At 45.8% G+C, this 24,306-nt stretch overlaps 1 pseudogene; it reads left to right on the top strand.

The window, feature by feature from the left end:
- Window positions 1–501: 501 nt before the first annotated feature.
- On the top strand, window positions 502–1,006 carry LOC129474192 (large ribosomal subunit protein uL23-like; annotated as a pseudogene).
- Window positions 1,007–24,306: the final 23,300 nt, after the last annotated feature.

The raw sequence follows: 24,306 nt of genomic DNA, 5'->3' as shown, positions 1-24,306 counted from the left end.
CCAGGCTGGTTACAAACTCCTGACTTCTGGCTGGGCGCGGTGGCTCACACTTGTAATCCCAGCACTTTGGGAGGCCGAGGCGGGCGGATCACGAGGTCAGGAGATCGAGACCACGGTGAAACTCCGTCTCTACTAAAAATACAAAAAAATTAGCCGGGCGTGGTGGCGGGCGCCTGTAGTCCCAGCTACTCGGAGAGGCTGAGGCAGGAGAATGGCGTGAACCCGGGAGGCGGAGCTTGCAGTGAGCCGAGATCGCGCCACTGCACTCCAGCCTGGGTGACAGAGCGAGACTCCGTCTCAAAAAACAAAACAAAACAAAACAAAAAACAAAACAAAACAAAAAAAACAAAAAAAAACCAAACTCCTGACTTCGTGATCCGCCCACCTCGGCCTCCCAAAATGCTGGGATTACAGGCGTGAGCCACTGAGCCTGGCCGGTCATAGACTTTTTTCTGCAGTAATAAACATAAATTAACATTATCTTTGTTGCCTTTTCACAAGATGGCGCCGAAAGCGAAGAAGGAAGCTCCTGCACCTCCTAAAGCCGAAGCCAAAGCAAAGGCTTTAAAGGCCAAGAAGGCGGTGTTGAAAGGTGTCCACAGCCACAAAAAAAAAGAAGATCCGCACGTCACCCACCTTCCAGCGGCCCGAGACACTGCGACTCCGGAGACAGCCCAAATATCCTTGGAAGAGCGCTCCCAGGAGAAACAAGCTTGACCACTATGCTATCATCAAGTTTCCGCTGACCACTGAGTCTGCCATGAAGAAGATAGAAGACAACAACACACTTGTGTTCATTGTGGATGTGAAAGCCAACAAGCACCAGATTAAACAGGCTGTGAAGAAGCTCTATGACACTGATGTGGCCAAGGTCAACACCCTGATTCGGCGTGATGGAGAGAAGAAGGCATATGTTCGACTGGCTCCTGATTACGATGCTTTGGATGTTGCCAACAAAATTGGGATCATCTAAACTGAGTCCAGTTGCTTAATTCTAAATATATATATATATATATATATATATATATATATATATCACCATAAAAAAAAACATATCTTTGTTAATGGATGAGCCATAGTTTATGCAACCCTTTGACAGCTTTTTTGTTTGTTTGTTTTTCGTTTTTTGAGACGGCGTCTCACCTTTTTGCCCAAGCTAGAGTGCAGTGGCACGATTTCGGCTCGTTGCAACCTCCGCCTCCTGGGTTCAAGTGAGAGTAGCTGGGATTACAGGCGCCTGCCACTGCGCCCGGCTAATTTTTGTATTTTTAGTAGTGACAGGGTTTCGCCGTGTTGGCCAGGCTGGCCTCAAACTCCTGAACTCAGGTGATCCGGCCCACCTCGGCCTCCCAAAGTGTTGGGATTACAGGCGTGAGCCACCGCATCCAGCCTTTTTTATTTTTTATGTGTATTTTTTGAGACAGAGTCTTACTCTGTCACCCAGGCTGGAGTGCAGTGGTGTGATTTTGGCTCACTGCAGCCTCCCCCTCCTGGATTTGAGAGATTCTCCTGCCTCAGCCTCCTGAGCAGCTGGGATTACAGGCATGCACCACCACCCCAGCCAATTTTTGTATTCTTGGTAGATGCGCAGTCTCTCCATGTTGGTCAGGCTGGTCTTGAACTCCTGACCTCAGGTGAGCCGCCCACCTAGGTCTCCTAAAATGTTGGGATTACAGGTGTGAACCACCGCGCACAGCCCCCTTTGACAAGTTTTGAGGGACATTTAGTTTCTTTGCAAGGCCTCCCAAAGTGCTGGGATTACAGGTGTGAGCCACTGTGCCCAGCCTGATATCTGTACTTTTTCTTTTTTTTTTGAGACGGAGTCTTGCTCTGTAGCCCAGGCTGGAGTGCAGTCGTGGGATCTTGGCTCACTGCAACCTCCGCCTCCCGGGTTCACACAATTCTCTTGCCTCAGCCTCCGGAGTACCTGAGATTACAGTCACACGCCACCACACCTGGCTAATTTTTGTATTTTTAGTGGAGACGGGGGTTTCGCCATGTTGGCCAGGCCGGCCTTGAACTCCTGACCTCAGGTGATCCGCACATCTTGGCCTCCCAAAGTGCTGGGATTACAGGCGTGAGCCACCGCGCCTGGCTATCTGCACTTTTTTAACCATTTATGAGACCGCTTCACTATCTTGAGATCTCCACTTTAATGTATTCAAGGAAAAAATGCTTAGTTGTATTGTGAAATGGATCACTTTATTCTCTCCTTTTTTTTTTTTTGAGACGGAGTCTTGCTCTGTCGCCCAGGCTGGAGTGCAGTGGCTCGATCTCGGCTCACTGCAAGCTCCGCCTCCCGGGTTCACGCCATTCTCCTGCCTCAGCCTCTCCGAGTAGCTGGGACTACAGGCGCCCGCCACCACGCCCGGCTAATTTTTTTGTATTTTTAGTAGAGACGGGGTTTCACTGTGTTCTCGATCTCCTGACCTCGTGATCCGCCCTCCTTGGCCTCCCAAAGTGCTGGGATTACAAGCGTGAGCCACCGCGCCCGGCCTGGATCACTTTAGAGAAAAGAAAAATGCCTACAATACAGTAAGCTGGTCGATTTTCCAATGCCAAAAGATAAATGTGAATATCCCTTTCAGAGAATTAGCCAATGTTTCAAGCAGCATGAAGGCAAAATTTGAGTTCAACATTGTAATACAAATAGCTCTTGGGAAATTCTTATGAGTCCCTTTAAATAGATGTAAATCTATTAAATCAAAGATTTAATTACTTAATATATAATAAGCGACCCACTATTAATAATATAAGAGGTAATACTGCCTTTCAAATTTCTCCCTTTCAAGTTCTTGGAATTATTAACTATGTATGCCCCAAATAATGGGTTTCTGATGGTGTATTTCCCCCTGGAAGAGAGCATTCTATGCAATGCCCAGTTCCCAGTACATAGTAGACATTCAATTAAAAAAAAAAAAAAGTTGAGGCCGGGTGTGGTGGCTCACACCTGTAATCCTGCCACTTTGGGAGGCTGAGGTGGATGGATCACATGAGGCCAGGAGTTCAAGACTAGCCTGTCCAACATGGCGAAAACCTGTCTCTACTAAAATTACAAAAATTAGCCGGGTGCAGTGGCGCACGCCTGTAATCTCAGCTACCTCAGGAGGCTTAAGCACGATAATTGCTTGAATCTAGGAGGCAGAGGTTGCAGTAAATTAAGATCCTGGCCCTACATTCCACTGCACTCCAGCTTGGGAGACACAGGGAGAGTGTTTCGAAAAAAAAAAAAAAAAAGTTGAATGAATAAATGGCATATTACAAAGTTAAAAAGTAAAGTGTCTGTCCTATCAGTCAGTTTATCTAATCAGCCAGTTGTTCAGAAGCTATTAATAGGTAACCCACGGTGTAAGTCCAGTGTGTTTTAAATAATCCTTTTCTGGACTTTTATGTTCTTCCTAAGGAGAGATAGGAAACTGGTGGACAAGTGTTGGCTTTGCTACAGTCATGTTTTCTTTGGCTCAGATGGTATTCAAACATTTTGGAATAGTCGCCAACATTTCTAAAGCTTCTACATAAAAATTGGGATTTCTGGCTTTCCTTAACAAAATGTGAGCTCTGGCCACACCAGGTCCAAACTCCAAGCCGCATGGCCATAGAAGGGCTGTGGGCAAGGGACACCTGCCCCCTCCCCTTTGATTACCAGGGCCCCCACCTGGTGGCCGGCCTCTCTTTTGCCACCTGCTTGGCCCCCGTAAGGCATTTTGACTTTGCCACAGCCTATTTCTCTTTTTTTTTTTTTTTTTTTTTTTGAGATGGAGTCTCGCCCTGTCGCCCAGGTGGAGTGCAGTGGCGCAATCTCAGCTCACTGCAAGCTCCGCCTCCCGGGTTCACGCCATTCTCCTGCCTCAGCCTCTCCGAGTAGCTGGTACTACAGGCGCCCGCCACCACGCCCGGCTAATTTTTTGTATTTTTTAGTAGAGACGGGGTTTCACCGTGGTCTTGATCTCCTGACCTCGTGATCCGCCCGCCTCGGCCTCCCAAAGTGCTAGGATTACAAGCGTGAGCCACCGCGCCCGGCCTCTATTTCTCTTTTTAAGTTTGGTGTGTGTACATTGAAGATCTTAGATTATTGCCTCAATTAAAAAAAAAAAAAATTTCTTGCTCTCTCTCTCTCCCAAATTTTCAAGACCTCACTGCTCCTGAACCTTCTGTGATGGCCTGGGCTTTGTTCTTTGTCATCACCAGAGACAGTAGCAGGAACAACTCTCTAGAGAGACCCATCTCTCAGCCGACTCCACTGTAGGTTGATGGCAATCAAAGACATCGGAATACTTTCTGCTGTGTGTGCGGGGTGGGGGAAGGGAAGGTTGAGAGAAAGGAAGAAGCATAAAGATTAGGAGGGCTGTTGCTCAACCTTCCTGTTCTGGGCCAATCGTGCCTGTCAGACCAGCTACAGAAAGACATGCACTTGTAGTGTTTTTTTTGGGGGAAAAATATCTTGATTCTACTCTACTTTGAGAAAAAAAAAAAAATAATATCTTGATTCTACTCTGCTTTGAGAAAAAAAAGAATACTGTTGACTCTCTTTCTCTGTATAATTAGACATCAAAATACAGAGAAATGTTCTTAGCACTTTGCTATCAGAAAAGCAGACATTTTCGACTTTGTAGATTCCATACAAGATAAACGCCTTGACCCTTGTTCCCCATCCCCAAATAAAATGCCAAACTTCAATTACCAATTCGTAAGTAGTCTGTATCGCTTTATTTTTCTTTCTGACAGTAGGTGTTTGGTGTCAATGTACATTTTCTTACCACAATGATTTCCTTCCCTAAACTATTAATTTTGTTTTTATGAATAATACAGTATGCCCTAGTTATTATTTAGTTTGATTGTATGCTAGCCTCATGCTCTGCATTTTAATTTAAGTGTAACTGCGCAGGAAAAAAATGCAAATCTCTTCTATTCAAATTCAAAAGAAAATAAATGGATTTTTTATGGCCTAAAGGATCTATTCATTACCAAATCATTTATCTTTTCAGGAAGAACAGTTTATGTATCCAATATGCTCTCGTGCTGTCTTTATTTTCTTTATTTTTTTTTCTCTTTTGATAAATATGCTCAATCTTTCAAATCACTCTTGAATCTCTGCCGATAGGGGCAGCTTATAGCAGCAAGAACAAGAATATAATTAATAGCATTAAACAGAAAGCAAAGGTTGCAGAGAAAGCTTGAACATATTGGATATTTAAAAAATAATAATAAACAAACCTAAAATTGGATTGTGTCAAATGAATTTTTATTTTAACAATTGTAGGCCGGGCGCGGTGGCTCACGCTTGTAATCCCAGCACTTTGGGAGGCCGAGGTGGGCGGATCACGTGGTCAGGAGATCGAGACCACGGTGAAACCCCGTCTCTACTAAAAATACAAAAAAAAAAAATTAGCAGGGCATGGTGGCGGGCACCTGTAGTCCCAGCTACTCGGAGAGGCTGAGGCAGGAGAATGGCATGAACCCGGGAGGCGGAGCTTGCAGTGAGCCAAGATTGCACCACTGCACTCCAGCCTGGGCAATAGAGCCAGACTCCGTCTCAAAAAAAAAAACAAAAAACAATTGTAACATTAAGAAAAAGAGATACACAGTTGGCCCTACCAAAACAAAATGACAAAGGGGTGAGAGGAGAAGTCTGTGTTTTCAACAGACTAGCTTTTTTGGGGTCTTGTTGCAAATAGCCTGAAGAGGTAGAAACGTTACTGATTTTGCTTCTAACATGAGCAGCTCTTGGAAATTTGGCATTTTGAATTCTGGACTATATATCTTTATTTTTATGTATATCTTGATTAAATAAGCCAGTTTAGAGGTCACTGCATCTGGGAGGGTGTCGTGATACACAAACAGCTGTGATAAACAAAGCAGGTTTCAATAAGTATCTTTCATGTAGCAGCTGGAATGGCTTTCGCCTGAATGAGGAAGGCCCCTAAGTGAGAATAGTGGCAAGTGTGAGTTTATGTATGTCTTTTTTTTTAAAAGACATTTGTCTTTTTCTAGAGTACTGTACTTTAAAAATCATATAATTGTGTTAAAGTTACCCAGAATGTTGACTTTCCCCTATTCATGTTTATGTATCAAATTGGATTTCGGGGCAAATTGAATGGGTTTCTTTGTTCTTTCTAGATTAAGTCCAGATAGATCTGGTTTAGTTGTGGTTGCATTGTTTAAATCATGCTAATTATAGTGCTTATAATACAATGGCAGAGGGGGCAATTTAAATGTTCATTTGAAGAAGAAAAAAATCTGATGCTGAGCTCAAAAATGTACAGTCACTCTAAGCGCTCCCTGAGGGCCAATTTAAGACTGGTTTTCAAAGACTTGTTTACCTTGAAATTCTTACGCACCAAGCATGCTTCTATCCTCACAGCCTAGGTACGGGAACGTTAGTGGTCTCCAAGCTGACTTGGAGTCTCATGCAGATAGAGTTCTGATTTCAGAACAGGCTGCTGGCTGCTTCCATGCTTCTCAGAAGGAGCAGGGAGACCTCCTCGGCCACAAACTTGTAGCCCTTTTTGACTGAAGGCTTCCAAAATGAAAGGAAAGTTTTGGCTTTTGAAGAGGTGAAAGAGAGATCCTTTGAGGGAAGGACTGAATGAATGAGCAGCCTCAGGCCAGGGCGAGATAATCGAGAAACTATCTGACCTCTAATTCCTTCAGAGACAAAAATAAAACAGTGCTCAAGGAGGCGCTTTGATTCATCACTGCATGTTTCCCATCAGGAGAAATGATGGGATTAGGGTGGGAAGAGAATACAAGGGACATACAAGCAAATGTTTACCTAGGCCACTTCTTTCTGGATCCTTGGGATTGGTTCTTAACTTTTTTTTTTTTTTTTTTTGAGACAGTCTTGCTCTGTCACCCAGGCTGGAGTGCAGTGGCATGATCTCAGCTCACTGCAACCTTCGCCTCCCAGGTTAAAGGGATTCTCCTGCCTCAGCCTCCCAAGTAGCTGGGATTATAGGCGCCTGCCACCACGCCTGGTTAATTTTTGTATTTTTAGTAGAGACGGGGTTTCACCATCTTGCCCAGGCTGGTCTCGAACATCTGACCTCAAGTAATCCGCTCACTTTGACCTCCCAAAGTGCTGGAATTACAGGAGTGAGGCACCGGCCTGGCTCTTAACTTCAATTGTCCTCTATTTTATGATTTATGATTTATTTGGGAAATTCCTGAGGTGGGGGCAAAAGGACACATCTAAGTCTTGGCACCGAGAACTGAAACAAATAGCACATTAGACTATATTTAGCAGATGATAATGCAGACACTGAAAAACAGATTATGGATGATAAAAAAGAAATAAATAGTGCTGTCCTGGCTTGAAAGTGAGGGAATACTGAATGTGAGGCGTGGATTGTTTAGGGAATGAGTGTGGAATTTCTCTTAATAAATCACCCATTGCTCAGGGGCTAGGTGACTATAGGAGGTGGAGACACAAATATATCACCTCTTGAGGAAGGAAAGAGAAGAGATTGGATGAGAATCACAACGCCAATGCCAAGGTTGGTGTTGTGTCAAAAACAGTAATACAGACAATAGATTTTGCAGAAAAAAAGAATTGGGAGCTGGTGTGGTGGCTCACACCTGTAATCCTAGCACTTTGGGAGGCCGAGGTGGGCAGATCACCTGAGGTCAGGAGTTGGAGACCAGCCTGACCAACATGGTGAAACCCTGTCTCTACTACAAATACAAAAATTAGCCGGGCTTGGTGGCAGGCCCCTGTAATCCCAGCTACTCGGGAGGGTGAGACAAGAGAATCGCTTGAACCCGGGAGGGGGAGGTTGCAGTGAGCCAAGATCGTGCCACTGCACTCCAGCCTGGGCGACAGAGCCAGATTCTGTCAAAAAAAAAAAAAAAAAAAAAAAGAATTGGGAAAAAATAAATAATTGGGAGTGGACTTTTGCTTTGCCCCCATTTCCAGAAATTGTTCATGACTCAAAGTTACTGCTCAGTTGTTGGGCTGATCTGCTCCACTCTTTTTAAGACCCTGGACAAATTCATCAAGCTTTTGCTTTGCACCCCTGTTCCCTCAGCTATAAAATGGGTTTAATAAGAATTCATTCCGGCTGGGTGTGATGGCTCACACCTGTAATCCCAGCACTTTGGGAGTCCGAGGCGGGTGAATCAACTGAGGTCGGGAGTTTGAGACCAGCCTAACCAACATGGAAAAACCCCGTCCCTACTAAAAATACAAAATTAGCCGGGCGTGGTGCCACATGCCTGTAATCTCAGCTACTCTGAAGGCTGAGGCAGGAGAATCACTTGAACCTGGGATGCGGAGGTTGCGGTGAGTGGATATTGCGCCACTGCACCGCAGCCTGGGTGACAAGAGCGAAACTCCATCTCAAAAACAAAAAAAAAAGAATTCATTCCATCCGGTTGTTGCAAAGATAACAGGAGATAATGTACATAGAACGTTTAGCGACACCTGGCTAAAGCTAGGTCTTAGAAGTTGTCTAGTATGTGGTCACAGTTCTGCTTAAAATCACTTCCAGGGCTTCTATTTTGATGAGTTGGCTTTTGTGTGTTTATTAATAACTTAAAGTAGAATGGCTTGCTTATGGATCCAGCTACCTGGAAAATGTTCCTATGCTCTAGAAAACAGCGTTTGGAAGTTGGACTTAATTCTTTTCTTTTTTTTTTTTTTTTGAGACTGAGTCTTGCTCTATCGCCCAGGCTGGAGTGAACTGCAACCTATGCCTTCCAGGTTCAAGCAATTCTTGTGCCTCAGCCTCCCGAGTAGCTGGGATTCCAGGTGCCCACCACCATTCCCAGCTAATTTTTGTATTTTTGGCCGGGCGCGGTGGCTCACGCTTGTAATCCCAGCACTTTGGGAGGCCGAGGCGGGCGGATCACGAGGTCAGGAGATCGAGACCACGGTGAAAACCCGTCTCTACTAAAAATACAAAAAATTAGCCGGGCGTGGTGGCGGGCGCCTGTAGTCCCAGCTACTCGGAGAGGCTGAGGCAGGAGAATGGCGTGAACCCGGGAGGCGGAGCTTGCAGTGAGCCGAGATTGCGCCACTGCACTCCAGCCTGCACAGAGCGAGACTCCGTCTCAAAAAAAAAAAAAAAAAAAAAAAAAAAAAAAAATTTTTGTATTTTTAGTAGAAACAGAGTTTTGCCATGTTGGCCAGGCTGGTCTTGAACTCCTGACCTCAAGTGATCCACCCACCTCAGCCTCTCAAAGTGCTGGAATTACAGGCGTGAGTTACCACACCTGGCCTGGAAGTTGGAAATTGGACTTAAATTTTTTTTTTTTTTTGAGACAGAAGTCGCTCTGTCGCCCAGGCTGCAGTGCAGTGTCATGATCTTGGCTCACTGAAACTTCCTCCTCCGGGATTCAAGCAATTCTCCTGCCTCGGCCTCCAGAGTAGCTGGGACTACAGGTGCATGCCACCACGTCCAGCTAATTTTTGTATTTTTAATAGAGACAAGGTTACACCTTGTTAGCCAGGATGATCATGATCTCCTGACCTCGTGATCTGCCTGCCTCGGCCTCCCAAAGTGCTGGGATTACAGGTGTGAGCCACTGTGCGTGGCGGGGAAAAGTATTTTATGGAAAGCACGATAAACTCAGGTTTAGAGGAATGAAGCTATGCTGGTAATAGCGAGTAACTGTTGATTTTCATGTGTAAAGAAGAAGGGACCGGCCGGGCGCGGTGGCTCACGCCTGTAATCCCAGCACTTTGGGAGGCTAAGGCGGGCGGATCACGAGGTCAGGAGATCGAGACCATCCTGGATAACATGGTGAAACCCCGTCTCTACTAAAAATACAAAAAATCAGCCGGGCGTGGTGGCGGGCGCCTGTAGTCCCAGCTACTCGGGAGGCTGAGACAGGAGAATGGCGTGAACCCGGAAGGCGGAGCTTGCAGTGAGCCGAGATCGCGCCACTGCACCACTCCAGCCTGGGCGACAGAGCGAGACTCCGTCTCAAAAAAAAAAAAAAAAAAAAAAAAAGGAAGAAGGGACCAGGTGCAGTGGCTCATGCCTGTGATACAAACACTTTTGGAGGCCAAGGCAGGGGGATTGCTAGAGCCCAGGAGCTCGAGACCAGCCTGGCACCATAGAAAGACCCCATCTCTACCAAAAAATTTAAAAAATTATCTGGGCATGGTGGTGCTCATTTGTAGGCCCAGCTATTTGGGAGGCTGAGGCAGGCAGATCCCTTGAGCCCAGAAGGTCGAGGCTGCAACAAGCCATGATCTTGCCACTGCATTCCAGCCTGGATGACAGAGTGAGACCCTGTTTCAAAAAAAAAAAAAAAGGGCGGGAGAAAGAGCATTAAGAGAGAATGAGAGAATGAGAGGCCGGGCCTGGTGGCTCACACCTGTAATCCCAGCACTTTGGGAGGCCAAGGCGGGCGGATCACCTGAGGTCAGGAGTTCAAGACAAACCTGGCCAACATGGTGAAACACTGTCTCTACTAAAAATACAAAAATTAGCCTGGCAAGGTGGCAGGCGCCTGTAGTCCCAGCTACTCGGGAGGCTGAGACAGGAGAATCGCTTGAACCTGGGAGGCAGAGGTTGCAGTGAGCCTAGATTGCGCCACTGCACTCCAGCCTGGGGGACAAGAGCGAGACTTCGTCTAAAAAAAAAAAAAAGAGAGAGATAACAAGAATGAGGCTGGGCATAGTGTCTCATGCCTATAATCCCAGTGCTTTGGGAGGCCAAGGCAGGAAGATTGTTTGAGATCAGGAGTTCAAGGCCAGCCTGGGCAACATAGTGAGACCCTGTCTCTACAAAAAAAAAAAAAAAGGGAGATAATGAAAACATACCAAATTTGCAGAAATACCAGAAAATCTTATTTTAGTTATTCCTTTTAGGCTTCTTTTTGTTTTGTGTGTAGTGGCACGATCATGGCTTAGCTGCAGCTGTGACCTCCTGGGCTCAGCCTCACAACTAGCTGAGACCACAGGTGCATGCCATGCCTGGCTAATTTTTTTTTTTTTTTTTGAGACAGAGTCTTGCTCTATTGGCCAGGCTGGAGTGCAGTGATGCGATCTTGGCTCACTGCAGCCTCTGCTTCCCGGGTTCAAGTGATTCTCTTGCTTCAGCCTCCCGAATAGCTGGGACCACAGGTGTGCACCACCACGTCTGGCTAATTTTTGTATTTTTAGTAGAGACTGGGCTTTGGCATCTTGGCCAGGCTGGTCTTGAACTCCTAACCTCAAGCAATTTGCCTGCCTCAGCCTCCCAAAGTGCTGGGATTATAGGCACGAGCCACTGTGCCCAGCCAAAAAGAGTTACTTTTATAAAAAAACTATTGCAGCCTGGGCAATATAGTGAGACCCCATCTCTATAAAAACTAGAAAAAATTAGCTGAACATGGTGGCATGTACCTGTAGTCCCAGCCACTTACTCCAGCCTGGGTGACACAGTAAGATTCTGTCCCCAAAAATATATATACTGGTTTTTTTTTTTGTTTTTTTTTTGAGACGGAGTCTTGCTCTGTCACCCAGGCTGGAGTGCAGTGGCGCGATCTCGGCTCACTGCAAGCTCCGCCTCCTGGGTTCATGCCATTCTCCTGCCTCAGCCTCTCCGAGTAGCTGGGACTACAGGCACCCGCCACCACGCCTGGCTAATTTTTTGTATTTTTAGTAGAGACGGGGTTTCACCGTGGTCTCGATCTCCTGACCTCGTGATCCGCCCACCTCGGCCTCCCAAAATGCTGGGACTACAAGCGTGAGCCACCGCGCCCGGCCTTATATACTGTTGTTTGTTTCTTTACATACTTGTATGATAAAGGCCATACCATATAATTTAAGAGCTGCAAAGTTTTCTTTACTGTTCTTTTACAGATTGGCTTGAAGTTGTACAAAATTAAACACAAGAATATATGTGGCCAGGCACAGTGGCTCACGTCTGTAATCCCAGAATTTTAGGAGGCTGGGGTGGGCTCGGGAGTTGAACACCAGCCTGGGCAACATGGTGAAACCCTGTCTCTACTAAAAATACGAAAATTAGGCTGGGTGCGGTGGCTTACGTTTGTAATCCCAGCACTTTGGGAGGCCAAGGCAGGCATATCATGTGGTTAGGAGTTTGAGTGGCCGGGCGCGGTGGCTCAAGCCTGTAATCCCAGCACTTTGGGAGGCTGAGGCGGGCAGATCACGAGGTCAGGAGATCGAGACCATCCTGGCTAACACAGTGAAACCCCATCTCTACTAAAAATACAAAAAATTAGCCGGACATGTTGGCGGGCGCCTGTAGTCCCAGCTACTCGGGAGGCTGAGGCAGGAGAATGGCATGAACCCGGGAGGCGGAGCTTGCAGTGAGCCGAGATCGCGCCATTGCACTCCCGCCTGGGAGACAGAGCAAGACTCCGTCTCAAAAAAAAAAAAAAAAAAAAGGAGTTTGAGACCAGTCTGACTAACATGGTGAAAACCCATCTCCACTAAAAATACAAAAATTAGCTGGGCATGGTGGCGTGCACTTGTAATCCTAGCTACTTGGGAGGCTGAGGCAGGAGAATCGCTTGAACCTGGGAGGTAGAGGTTGCAGTAAGCCGAGACTGTGCCACTGCACTGCAGCCTGGGTGACAGAGCAAGACTCTATCTCAAAAAAAAAAAAAAAGAAGAAAAAAAGCAATGAAAATTAGCAGGGCCTGGTGGTGCATGCCTGTAATTCCAGCTACTTGGGAGGCTGAGGCATGAGAATCCCTTGAACCTGGGAGGTGGAGGTTGTAGTGAGCCGAGATGGAGCCACTGCATTCCAGCCTGGATGACAGAGCAAGACTCCATCTCAAAAAATTAAAAAAAAAAGAGAGATCTAACAGAAGTTGAGACTCACAGTATACCTAGCACGCTGCTCAGTGATTAGCGTATTTAATCCCCAGAGCGGTTTAGTGAAGGAGGCATTATTATTATTATTATTATTTTTTTTTTTTTTTTTTGAGAGGGAGTCTTGCTCTGTCACCCTAGGCTGGAGTGCAGTGGCACAATCTCTGCCTCCCGGGTTCAAGCGATTCTCCTGTCTCAGCCTCCCAAGTGGCTGAGACTACAGGCACACACCACCACACCCAGCTAATTTTTTTTTTTTTTTTTTTTTCTTGAGACGGAGTTTCGCTCTTGTTGCCCAGGCTGGAGTACAATGGCACAATCTCGGCTCACCACAACCTCCACCTCCCAGGTTCAAGCGATTCTCCTGCCTCAGCCTCCCTAGTTGCTGGGATTACAGGCATGTGCCACCATGTCTGGCTAATTTTGTATTTTTAGTAGAGATGGGGTTTTTCCATGTTGGTCAGGCTGGTCTCGAACTCCTGACCTCAGGTTATCCGCCCACCTCGGCCTCCCAGAGTGCTGGGATTACAGGCATGAGCCACCACGCCCAGCCTAGGAGGCATTATTTATTATTCCCATTTCCCAGATGAGAAAACAGAGGCTTAACAACATGAAGTGACCATGTAAATTCACATGGCAGTGACAGTGGAGCTGGGATTTGAATGTTAGCAGCCTTGATGCTTAACTCGATTTTTCTTTCTTCTGTTTTCTTACCATAGTACTAAGGAGGGACTTAATGCCATTTGTTCCCTACCCACTTGTCATTCATTCCTACCTACCTTTGCTAACTGGCATTACTGATTGTCCACTAGATGCGACACCTATGCTAAACAATGGAGAACACAAAGATTTTAGGGATTTTTTTTTTCTTTTTTTGAGATGGAGTCTCACTTTGTTGCCCAGGCTGGAGTGCAGTTGCGTGATCTCGGCTCACTGCCAGCTCCGCCTCCTGGGTTCAGGCCATTCTCCTGCCTCAGCCTCTGGAGCAGCTGGGACTACAGGCGCCCGCCACCATGCTCAGCTAATTTTTTGTATTTTTAGTAGAGACGGGGTTTTACCGTGTTAGCCAGGATGGTCTCGATCTCCTGACCTTGTGATCTGCCTGCCTTGGTCTCCCAAAGTGTTGGGATTACAAGCGTGAGCCACTGTACCTGGCTGATGTTAGTGATTGACTGATTGATTGATTGATTGACTGATTTATCTTTTTTCAACCCTGGCCTACAGAAAATCTTTGGAATTCATATAAGGTTTTTCTTGGGCCGGGCATAGTGGCTCATGCCTATAATCCCAGCACTTTGAGAGGCCAAGGTGGGTGGATCACCTGAGGTCAGGAGTTCGAGACCAGCCTGGCCAACATGGTGAAGCCCTGTGTCTACTAAAAATACAAAAATTAGCCGGGTGTGGTGGTGGGTGCCTGTAATCCCAGCTACTTGGGAGGCTGAGGCAGAAGAATCCCTTGAACCCAGGAGGTGGAGGTTGCAGTGAGCCAAGATCACACCACTGCACTCCAGCCTGGGTGACAGAGCGAGATCCTGACTCAAAAATAAATAAATAAATAAGGTTTTTTTTTTTTTTTTTTTTTTTTTTTTTTGGAGGCAGGGTCTTGCTGGATCACGCAGGCTAGAGTGCAGTGGCACAGTCTCAGCTCACTGCAACCCCTGCTTCCCAGGCTCAAGACATCTCCCACCTCAGCCTCCTGAGTAGCTGGGACTGCAGGCACGTGCCACCACACCTGGCCAATTTTTTGTATTTTTGGTAGAGACAGGGGTCTCACTATGGCATCCAGGCTGGTCTCAAACTCCTGAGCTCAAGTGATCATCCCGCCTCAGCCTCCCAAGTGCTGGAATTACGGGCGTGAGTCCCCGCCCTCGGTCGATTTTAGGAATGGAAAGGCTGGTAGAGCAGTTCCAACTCCCTGTGTTTGGATTCACGGATTCTTCATGGAGCATTTCCCCAGGAAAAGACACACAAACAGATTAGGTGCACAATTGCAGGGGTTTCATTAATATTCTCCAAGTTTATTTATGGATTCCCTAGACTTCCAAGATAAGGACACTTGGTTTTACAGCATAATCCCCAGATTTTATCACCCATAGGTTCACAGGATTGGGTGACTTGTTCAGGAGACTTAGCGAACTGTTGTTTGTTTAATGTCTACGTTAAGTGAGTAAATGTATGGTCCTCAGTATTCTCAACCCTAAGTTACGGAATTGCTAGACACATGGCCAGCTTCATGGGTGTATGTCTTGGGCAGCAGTTGCTTAGGGCTCTGTGCTCAGAAGCGGCTGGTCTTGAATGTCTGGGCTCAAGCAATCTTCCCTCCTCAGCCTCCCAAAGTGCTGGGACTGCGTGCATACACTACTGCACCCAGCCACTTTGAAATTTTTAATAATTTTTTGAACAAGAAGCCATGTGTTTTCATTTTGCACCGGACCTTACAAATTACGTAGCTGGCCCTTATTAGACATTGTGACACCTAAGAGAGACCACCCCCCGGGAGGACTGAACACTTGAAAAAATAATATTTATTGAGCAGGTATTAATTCATTTAACCTTCACAATGACCCAGTGTGACAGGTTCTAATTTTACCCACATTTTACAGATGAGGAAAGCATTCTGTAAATGCAGTCAATTCTTTTTTTTTTGAGACGGAGTCTCGCTCTGTCGCCCAGGCCGGAGTGCAGTGGCGCAATCTCGGCTCACTGCAAGCTCCGCCTTCCGGGTTCACACCATTCTCCTGCCTCCGCCTCTTCGAGTAGCTGGGACTACAGGCGCCCGCCACCACGCCCGGCTAATTTTTGTGTATTTTTTAGTAAAGACGGGGTTTCACCGTGGTCTCGATCTCCTGACCTCGTGATCTGCCCGCCTCGGCCTCCCAAAGTGCTGGGATTACAAGCGTGAGCCACCGCGCCCGGCCCAATTATTGAAATGTCTAGTGTTGCTTAGTAATTAGAGGGCCTTACTTATGACCAATAAGTTTAGAATTTTGCCTATTTGCATACATTCTCCATCTATTTTAAACAAACAAGAGCCAGAAAACAAAACAAACAAAAAACAAACAACAACAACAAAAAAGAAAAAAGAAAAAGTTGATCCCCAGCTGTGCAGATTTCTTTCTGAAAACACTGGGTTATTATATTGAGTATTTTAGTACTAATTTAGAAAGTATTTTGATCTTGATTCATCTACTGATCATGTCAGAATCCAACTCTGAATAATACTAGACGTGATTAGAGTCCCCAAAACGGAGCCAGACTGTGTCTGCAGAAAGTTCTTACAGCTACCAAAGATGGCTTGATGTGTGTCTGGTGGGGGTAGGGGGGAGAGTGTGGCCTGTGGTTCCTCACAGCGGGAAGCAAGTGGCCTGTGGGTGGAAGAAACTGTCACTTCAGCTGCAGTTGGGGGCACCCATCTTATTCATTACAAGGTCTGAGGAAGCTGGTTTACCAGGTCAGAATTCAGAAACGTGGATTTCACCTTTACCAGCTACTCAGCCCTAAGGCAGTTCACAATCTGAATATCCATGGGCTGCTGAATTGTGATTGTTTAAAAATAGGTCGGGCGCAGTGGCTCCGGCCTGTAATCCCAGCACTTTGGGAGGCTGAGGTGAGCAGATCACGAGGTCAGGAGATGGAGACCATCTGGGTAACATAGTGAAACCCTGTCTCTACTAAAAAAAAAAATAAAAATACAAAAATTAGCTGGGTGTGGTGTCGTGTGCCTGTAATCCCAGATACTCGGGAGGCTGAGGCAGGAGAATCGCATGAACCCAGGAGGTGGAGGTTGCGGTGAGCTGAGATTGTGTTACTGCACTCCAGCCTGGCAACAAAGCTAGACTCCATCTCAAAAAAAATATATATATATATATAAATAAATAAATAAATAAAAATAATATGGCCCAGCCTGGGCACTGTGGCTCACGCCTGTATTCCTAGCACTTTGGGAGGCCAAGGTGGGTGGATAGCCTGAGGTCAGGAGTTCGAGACCCGCCTGGCCAGCATGGTGAACCCTCATCTATATTAAAAAAATACAAAAAATTAGCTGGGTGTGGTGGTGGGCGCCTGTAGTCCCAGCTACTCGGAAGGCTGAGGCAGGAGAATCGCTTGAACCCAGGAGGCGGAGCTTGCAGTGAGCCGAGGTCGTGCCACTGTACTCCAACCTGGGCAACAAGAGCAAAACTCTGTCTCAAAAAAATATATAATAATAATAATAATAATAATAATAATATGGCCAGGTGTGGTGGCTCACGCCTGTAATCCCAGCACTTTCGGAGGCTAAGGCGGGTGGATCACCCGAGGCCAGGAGTTTGAGACCAGCCTCCAACATGGTGAAACCCCATCTCTACTAAAAACACAAAAAAATTAGCCGGGCGTAGTGATGCATGCCTGTAATCCCAGCTACTCAGGAGGCTGAGAAAGGAGAATCACTGAAACCCAGAAGGCGGAGGTTGCGGTGAGCTGAGATCGTGCCATTGCACTCCAGCCTGGGCGAGGAGCGAGACTCTGTCTCAAAAAAATAAATAAATAAATAAAATAAAAATAATATGGATTGCTAACTCAAAAGAGAACTGAAAGTTTTCTTTCTTTGCGCTAAATAAAACCTCCCAAACTGTGGGGCCTTTAAATGCTAAAAGAAATGCTACATTTTCTAATTAGTCTTCTCTAATAAAATACTTTTACAGTTTTCTGTGCCAACTGGTATATTATTCCTATAATTATTTGATTAAAATGTAATGAAGTTCTTTGAAAACCATATTATGGTAATATCAGAACTGAAATTATACTTGTCATTTCATACTATTGCCTATGGAGTTTTTGATCTTTCTCATTATACCGATTTGTGAGATTTATTTTTCTTTCTGTGGGAAAACTCTGTGGACTTCTCTTCTTCCCTCCTTCCCTTCTTTCCTTCCTCCCTTCCTTCTTTCCTTCCAAAAGAAATGAACTGGTTTGTTATTTTGTAGGATATGCATTATTTCCTATATAATTTTGGGACAAGCTGGTTTCCTTTCGTAATTTATTAATACACTGTATTTAAAAAATCTAAATATACGGGGGTGGGGATGGGAAAAAAAGGAAAAAACCTAAATATTATAATTGAGCCTGATTGCATGATATGTATTCATGTATTTCAGCCTAAACATGAAAATAAATACCCAAGTTTCTTTTTAAACACCCAGTATTTAAAAGTGCTAGGCTTTGCAACAGGCGCTGTAAATATCGAGCTGATGAAAACCAGTTTAAACAATTATTGCTTTATTTTTAACATTTATTGAGGTTCTATGCTAAGAACTCTAAATAGATTCTCTGAATTTTTTTTCTACTTTAAAAAATAGAGACGGGATCTCACTATGTTGCCCAGGCTGGTCTTGAACTCCTGGGCTCAGTGATTCTCCCACCTTGGTCTCCCAAAGTGCTAGGATTAAAGGCATGGGCCACCATACCCAGCCTAGATTGTCTCATTTAATCCAGAGAAACATGCAAGGAGATGATATTATTATCCATGTATTACTCATGAGAAAGACCCAGAGAGATTAAGTAACTTGCCCAAGGACACACAGCTATTGAATAGTGGTGCTGATTATAAAACTAGATCTGTCTGATTGCAAATCAAGATCACTTATAACTGTCGGGTGTGGTCGCTCACACATATAATCCCAGCACTTTGGGAGGCTGAGGTGGGAAAACTGGCTTGAAGCCAAGAGTACCAAACCAGCCTAGTCAACACATATCAAGACTATCTCTACTAAAATGGAAAAACAGAAAGATTAATGGTGCATCATGGTACGTACCTGTATTCCCAGCTATTGGGGAGGCAGAGGCTAGAGGATTGCTTGAGCCCAGAAGTTTGAGGCTGTAGTGAGCTGTGGTGACATCACTGTACTCCAGCCTGGGCGACAGAAAGAAGGAAAAAAACCCAAAAAACCAAGCACTTATAACTTACTTTCATTCTAGGAGTCCTGTTTAGTTGAATTGAGAAGAAAACCAAGAGGGTTAAGGCATTCACAGGGCTTAGTGCCTTATTTGTCTTATGTGACTCACATCTGTTCTCGTCCCTCAAATAAAACTAAAAGTGTGACGCCTTTTGATTTGATTCAGTTTATTTTGGTTTCCAAATAAAACAAGACTCACTTGCTTCTTGTTTTTTATTTTGTTGTTGTTGTTGTTTTGAGACTGAGTCTTGCTCTGTTGCCCAGGCTGTAGGTGCGATCTTGACTCACTGCAACCCCTGCCTCCCGGGTTCAAGCAATTCTCCTGCCTCAGCCTCCTGAGCAGCTGGGACTACAGGTGCGTACCACCACGCCCAGCTAATTTTTGTATTTTTAGTAGAGACGGGGTTTCACCATATTGGTCAGGCTGGTCTCAAACTCCTGACCTCATGATCCACCTGCCTCGGCCTCCCAAAGTGCTGGGATTATAGGCGTGAGCCACCACGCCCAGCAGTTTTTTTTTTTTTTTTTTTTAGATGGAGTTTTGCTCTTGTTGCCCAGGCTGGAGTGCAATGGCACGATCTTGGCTCACCGCAACCTCTGCCTCCCGGGTTCAAGTGAGTCTCCTGCCTCAGCCTCCCAAGTAGCTGGAATTATAGGCATGTGCCACCACATCCAGCTAATTTTTTTTTTTTTTTTTTTTTTTAGAGACAGAGTCTCGTTCTGTCACCAGGTGGAGTGCAGTGGCACCATCTTGGCTCATTGCAACCTCCGTGTCCCGGGATCAAGCGATTCTCCTGCTTCAGCCTCCCGAGTAGCTGGAACTACAGGCACGCACCACCACGCCCAGCTAATTTGTGTATTTTTAGTAGAGACAGGGTTTCACCATGTTGGCCAGGATGGTCTCGATCTCTTGACCTTGTGATCCGCCCGCCTTAGCCTCCCAAAGTGCTGGGATTATAGGCGTGAGCCACCGAGCCAGGCCAAATTTTGTATTTTTAATAGAGACGGGGTTTCTCCGTGTTGGTCAGGCTGGTCTTGAACTCCTTACCTCAGGTGATCCACCCTCCTTGGCCTCCCAAAGTGCTGGGATTACAGGCATAAGCCACCGCATCTGGCTTTTATTATTATTATTATTATTTTTGAGATGGAGTCTTACTCTGTCGCCCAGGCTGGAATGCAGTGGCATGATCTTGGCTCATTGCAACCTCCGCCTCCCAGATTCAAGTGATTCTCGTGCCTCAGCCTCCCAAGTAGCCGGGACTACAGGTACGTATCACCACGCCCAGCTAATTTTTGTATTTTTAGTAGAGACAGGGTTTCACCATGCTGGTTGGGCTGGTCTCAAACTCCTGAGCTCAAGTGATCCACCTACCTTGGCCTCCCAAAGTGCTGGGATTACAGGCATGAGCCAATATGCCCAGCTTTGCTTCTAAGCATTTAAACTCTGGAGCTAGACTGTGTGTGTTTGAATCTCTCCTCTGCCCCTAACAAATCATGTGGATGTGTACAGGTTCACTTCCTGAGACTCAGCTTCCTAGTCCAGAAAATCGGGATAATGATCGTGACCCACTTAAAGATGTTATGGGGATCAAATGAGAAGATCTAGGTAAAACGCAGGCAGAAACTGGGGTCTGCCTTATTAAGCTTAATAGCTTTGCAAGATAATTAAATTTTTTTTCTGTTTTATTTTTTGGTGATGATTGAAATTTTTTTTTTTTTAAGTTGACAAATTTAACAATTAGATAAAACTTTTTTTTCAAAAAGGCCCTATATGGGTGCAGTGGCTCACCCCTGTATCCCAGCACATTTGGAAGCCGAGGTGGGCAGATCATGAGGTCAGGAGATTGAGATCATCCTGGCTAATACAGTGAAACCCTGTCTCTACTAAAAAAATACGAAAAAGTGGCCGGGCGCGGTGGCTCACGCCTGTAATCCCAGCACTTTGGGAGGCCAAGGCAGGCGGATCACGAGGTCAGGAGATCGAGACCATCCTGGCTAACACAGTGAAACCCCGTCTCTACTAAAAAATACAAAAAATTAGCCGGGCGAGGTGGCGGGCGCCTGTAGTCCCAGCTACTCCGGAGGCTGAGGCAGGAGAATGGCGTGAACCCCGGGGTCGGAGCCTGCAGTGAGCCGAGATCGTGCCACTGCACTCCAGCCTGGGCGACAGCGAGACTCTGTCTAAAACAAAAACAAAAACAAAAACAAAAACAAAAACAAAAAACTAGCCGGGCATGGTGGCACGCGTCTGTAGTCCCAGCTTCTTGGGAGTCTGAGGCAAGAGAATCACTTGAACCCGGGAGGTGAAGGTTGCAGTGAACTGAGATCACACCACTGCACTCCAGCCTGGGTGACAGAGCGAGACTTCGTCTCAAAAAGAAAAAAAAAAAAAAAGGTCCTAGATTTCTGGCTTCTAAAACTTCATACTTTTTGAAATTGAAAAAAGAGATGGACTTTAAAGAACGAATTGGAGGAAAAAAAAATTCAGGGTGAATAGATGGGGAAAAAGTGAGCCAGCATGAGGAAAACATGCAGATGGCTGTAGATAAGAGCAAGTAGCACCCGCCGTGGTCGCTCACACCTATAATTCCAGTGCCTTGGGAGGCTGAGGCAGGAGGATCACTTGAGCCCTGGAGTTTGAGACCAGCTTGGTCAACATAGTGAGACTTCATCTATTAGCTGGACATGATGGCAGGAGGATCACTTGAGCCCAGGAGTTCGAGCCATGATTGTACTGCTCCACTCCAGCCTGGGTGACAGAGCAAGACCCTGTCTCAGAAAGAAAACAAAACAAAACACCAGTTTATTCAGGCAGCAGAGCAGGGAGATAGATTGTGTAAGCACAGGAGTGGAAGTCAAGGGTCCAGTGTGGAAGCTCCTGCACTTATCAACTGTAGGAGGTTAGATTGGAGGGTGTCTGTGGGGAAGATGAAGACGGGTGAACCTTTTTGAGAGATTCTTGGGCAGCAAAATTGGCAGGACAGGTTGATGGTTTAGACAAGCGAGGCGAGGAGGAAGGAGGTATCACAGCTGACTCATAGTGTTTTTAACCAGGGAAGCAGGAAAAACTGGAAGAAGAGACGCTATTAAATTATGTAGGTAAGAGGTCCTGAAGATGCTGAGTCAATGACAGTTGGACTGGCAGGAGGACTCCAGGGCACTGCAGGGATATAATCAATAGGGTTTGGCAGCTGATTGGCCATTGGGAGAAGGCTTTATGGGACAGGGAAGGATCGAGAAGGACTTCAGCCCCAAGCAGGGGTTGCTGTTTTTGTCTTGAATATGTAGAGTGGGATTATGAAGCTGTGTCACATGAAATACCCTCAAATCTGTCCATTTATACATACCTGAGCTGGTCTGTGAATGGTTGGAGGGAAGCAGCTCAAAAAGGGAATAGTAGAGCTTTTCAGCCTCAACAAGGTACGATCATTAGAGTTAAAGGGAAAAAAGACTTTGTTAATGAACCCATCAGAGACACTTTGGAACCTACTGCAGCCATAGAAACTGACCTGGAGGCTGGGCACGGTGGCTCATGCCTGTAATCCCAGCACTTTGATAGGTGGATCACCTGAGGTCAGGAGTTTGAGACCAGCCTGGCCAACATGGTGAAACCCTGTCTATACTAAAAATACAAAAATTAGCTGAGAGTGGTGGCAGGCGCCTGTAATCCCAGCTACTTGGAAGGCTGAGGCAGGAGAATCGCTTGAACCCAGGAGATGAAGGTTGCAGTGAGCCTCGATCATGCCACTGCACTCTAGCCTGGGCAACAGAGCAAGACTCTGTCTCAAAAACAAACAAACAAAAACGAAGGCCCTTCTCATAGCTTCTGACTCTCTCGTTATATTATTACCATTGGAGCACTTTTCATCCCTTTCAGGATTAACCTGTCTTAGCTGTATGTGTTACCTGGTTTATACCTGTGTCTCTCTTGCTCGGGTGTCACCTCTGTCAGGGTCGTGTCCCCCGGCCCAGCCACCCCCCTCGTTCAATCCCATTTGCTGCTGTATGTCCAGCTGTGATGGCACTGCCTGACAAGGTGCTTGAAACATGTTTTTTGAAGTGGATTGGCTTAAGCCACCCTGAATGCTAAACGCTAGTATTTGGATGCACCATAGTGACCGTTCTCCTAGGGAAAGCTTTTCACATATTCAAATCTGTTGCTACAGGCAGCGTTCGTGCACACACAAACAGATCCAAGTAAGTGGTGGCTGCAACTCAGTCCTGAGTCAATGGGTTTGGCAGGACAGCAATTAGCCACACATTCTGAGGAAGTGGAGCATCAATCATCCAACTCCTTTTAAGGCATGAGTTAGCTATATACTTTTAAAATTAGCTTTACGCAGGCATAAGAATGATATCATGGACTTTGGGGACTCAGGGGAAAGAGTGGGAGGGGGTTGAGGGATAAAAGACTACACATTGGGTGTAGTGTACACTGCTCAAGTGATGTGGCCACCAAAATCTCAGAAATCACCACTAAAGAACTTTTTCATGCAACAAAACACCACCCGTTCCCCAAAAACTAGTTAAATAAATAAAAGATTGTTGGGATTAACAGAAAAAAAAAAGATAAAATTATCTTTATTGATATATAATTCTCATGCCATATGACCCACTAATTTAAAGTGTACAAACGCAATGATTTTTAGCATATTCACAGAGTTGTGCGACCATCACGGCTATCTCACTCAGAACATTTTCATCACCCCAAAAGGAAACCCTTATTCATTAACACTCTCCTCCCATTTCCCCTCCAACCCTAGGAAACCACGAATCTACTTTCTGTTTCTTTAAATTTGTCTATTCTGCACATTGTGTATAAGTGAAATTATACAGTATGTGGCCCTTTGTGTCGGTCTTCATTCACTAAACATAATGTTTTCTTTTTTTGTTGTTGTTTTGAGACAGAGTTTCGCTCTTGTTGCCCAGGCTGGAGTGCAATGGTGTGATCTCCGTTCACTGCAATCTCCGCCTCCTGAGTTCAAGCTATTCTCCTACCTCAGCCACCCGGGTAGCTGGGATTACAGGCACCCGCCACCACGCCCGGCTAATTTTGTGTATTTAGTAGAGACTGGGTTTCACCGTGTTGGTCAGGCTGGTCTCGAACTCCTGACCTCAGGTGATCCACCTGCCTCGACCTTCCAAAGTGCTGAGATTACTGGCGTGAGCCACTGCGACCGGCCACATAGTGGTTTCAAAGTTCATCTATGTTGTAGCATGTATGAGTGCTTCATTCCTCTTTATTGCCAAATAATTTTCCATTTTATATATTGATTCTTCTGTTGATGGACATTTGGGTTATTTCCATTTTTTGGCTACTATGAATATATGTTTTCTTTCTTTTTTTTTTTTTTTTTTTGTGAGATGGAGTCTCACTCAGTCGCCCAGGCTGGAGTGCAGTGGCATGATCTCAGCTCACTGCAACCTCTACTGCCTGGGTTCAAGCGATTCTCCTGCCTCAGCCTCGCGAGTAGCTGGGATTACAGGCACTTGCCAGTGCGCTTGGCTAATTTTTGTAGTTTTTAGTAGAGATGGGGTTTCACCATCTTGGCGAACTCTTGACTTCGTGATCCACCCGCCTCAGCCTCCCAATGTGCTGGGATT

This window comes from Symphalangus syndactylus, chromosome 24 (assembly GCF_028878055.3).
Source record: "Symphalangus syndactylus isolate Jambi chromosome 24, NHGRI_mSymSyn1-v2.1_pri, whole genome shotgun sequence".
Taxonomy (NCBI): Eukaryota; Metazoa; Chordata; class Mammalia; order Primates; family Hylobatidae; genus Symphalangus; species Symphalangus syndactylus.
The sequence above is the reverse complement of the archived record's forward strand: the minus strand, read 5'-3'. Positions and strand labels throughout refer to the sequence as shown.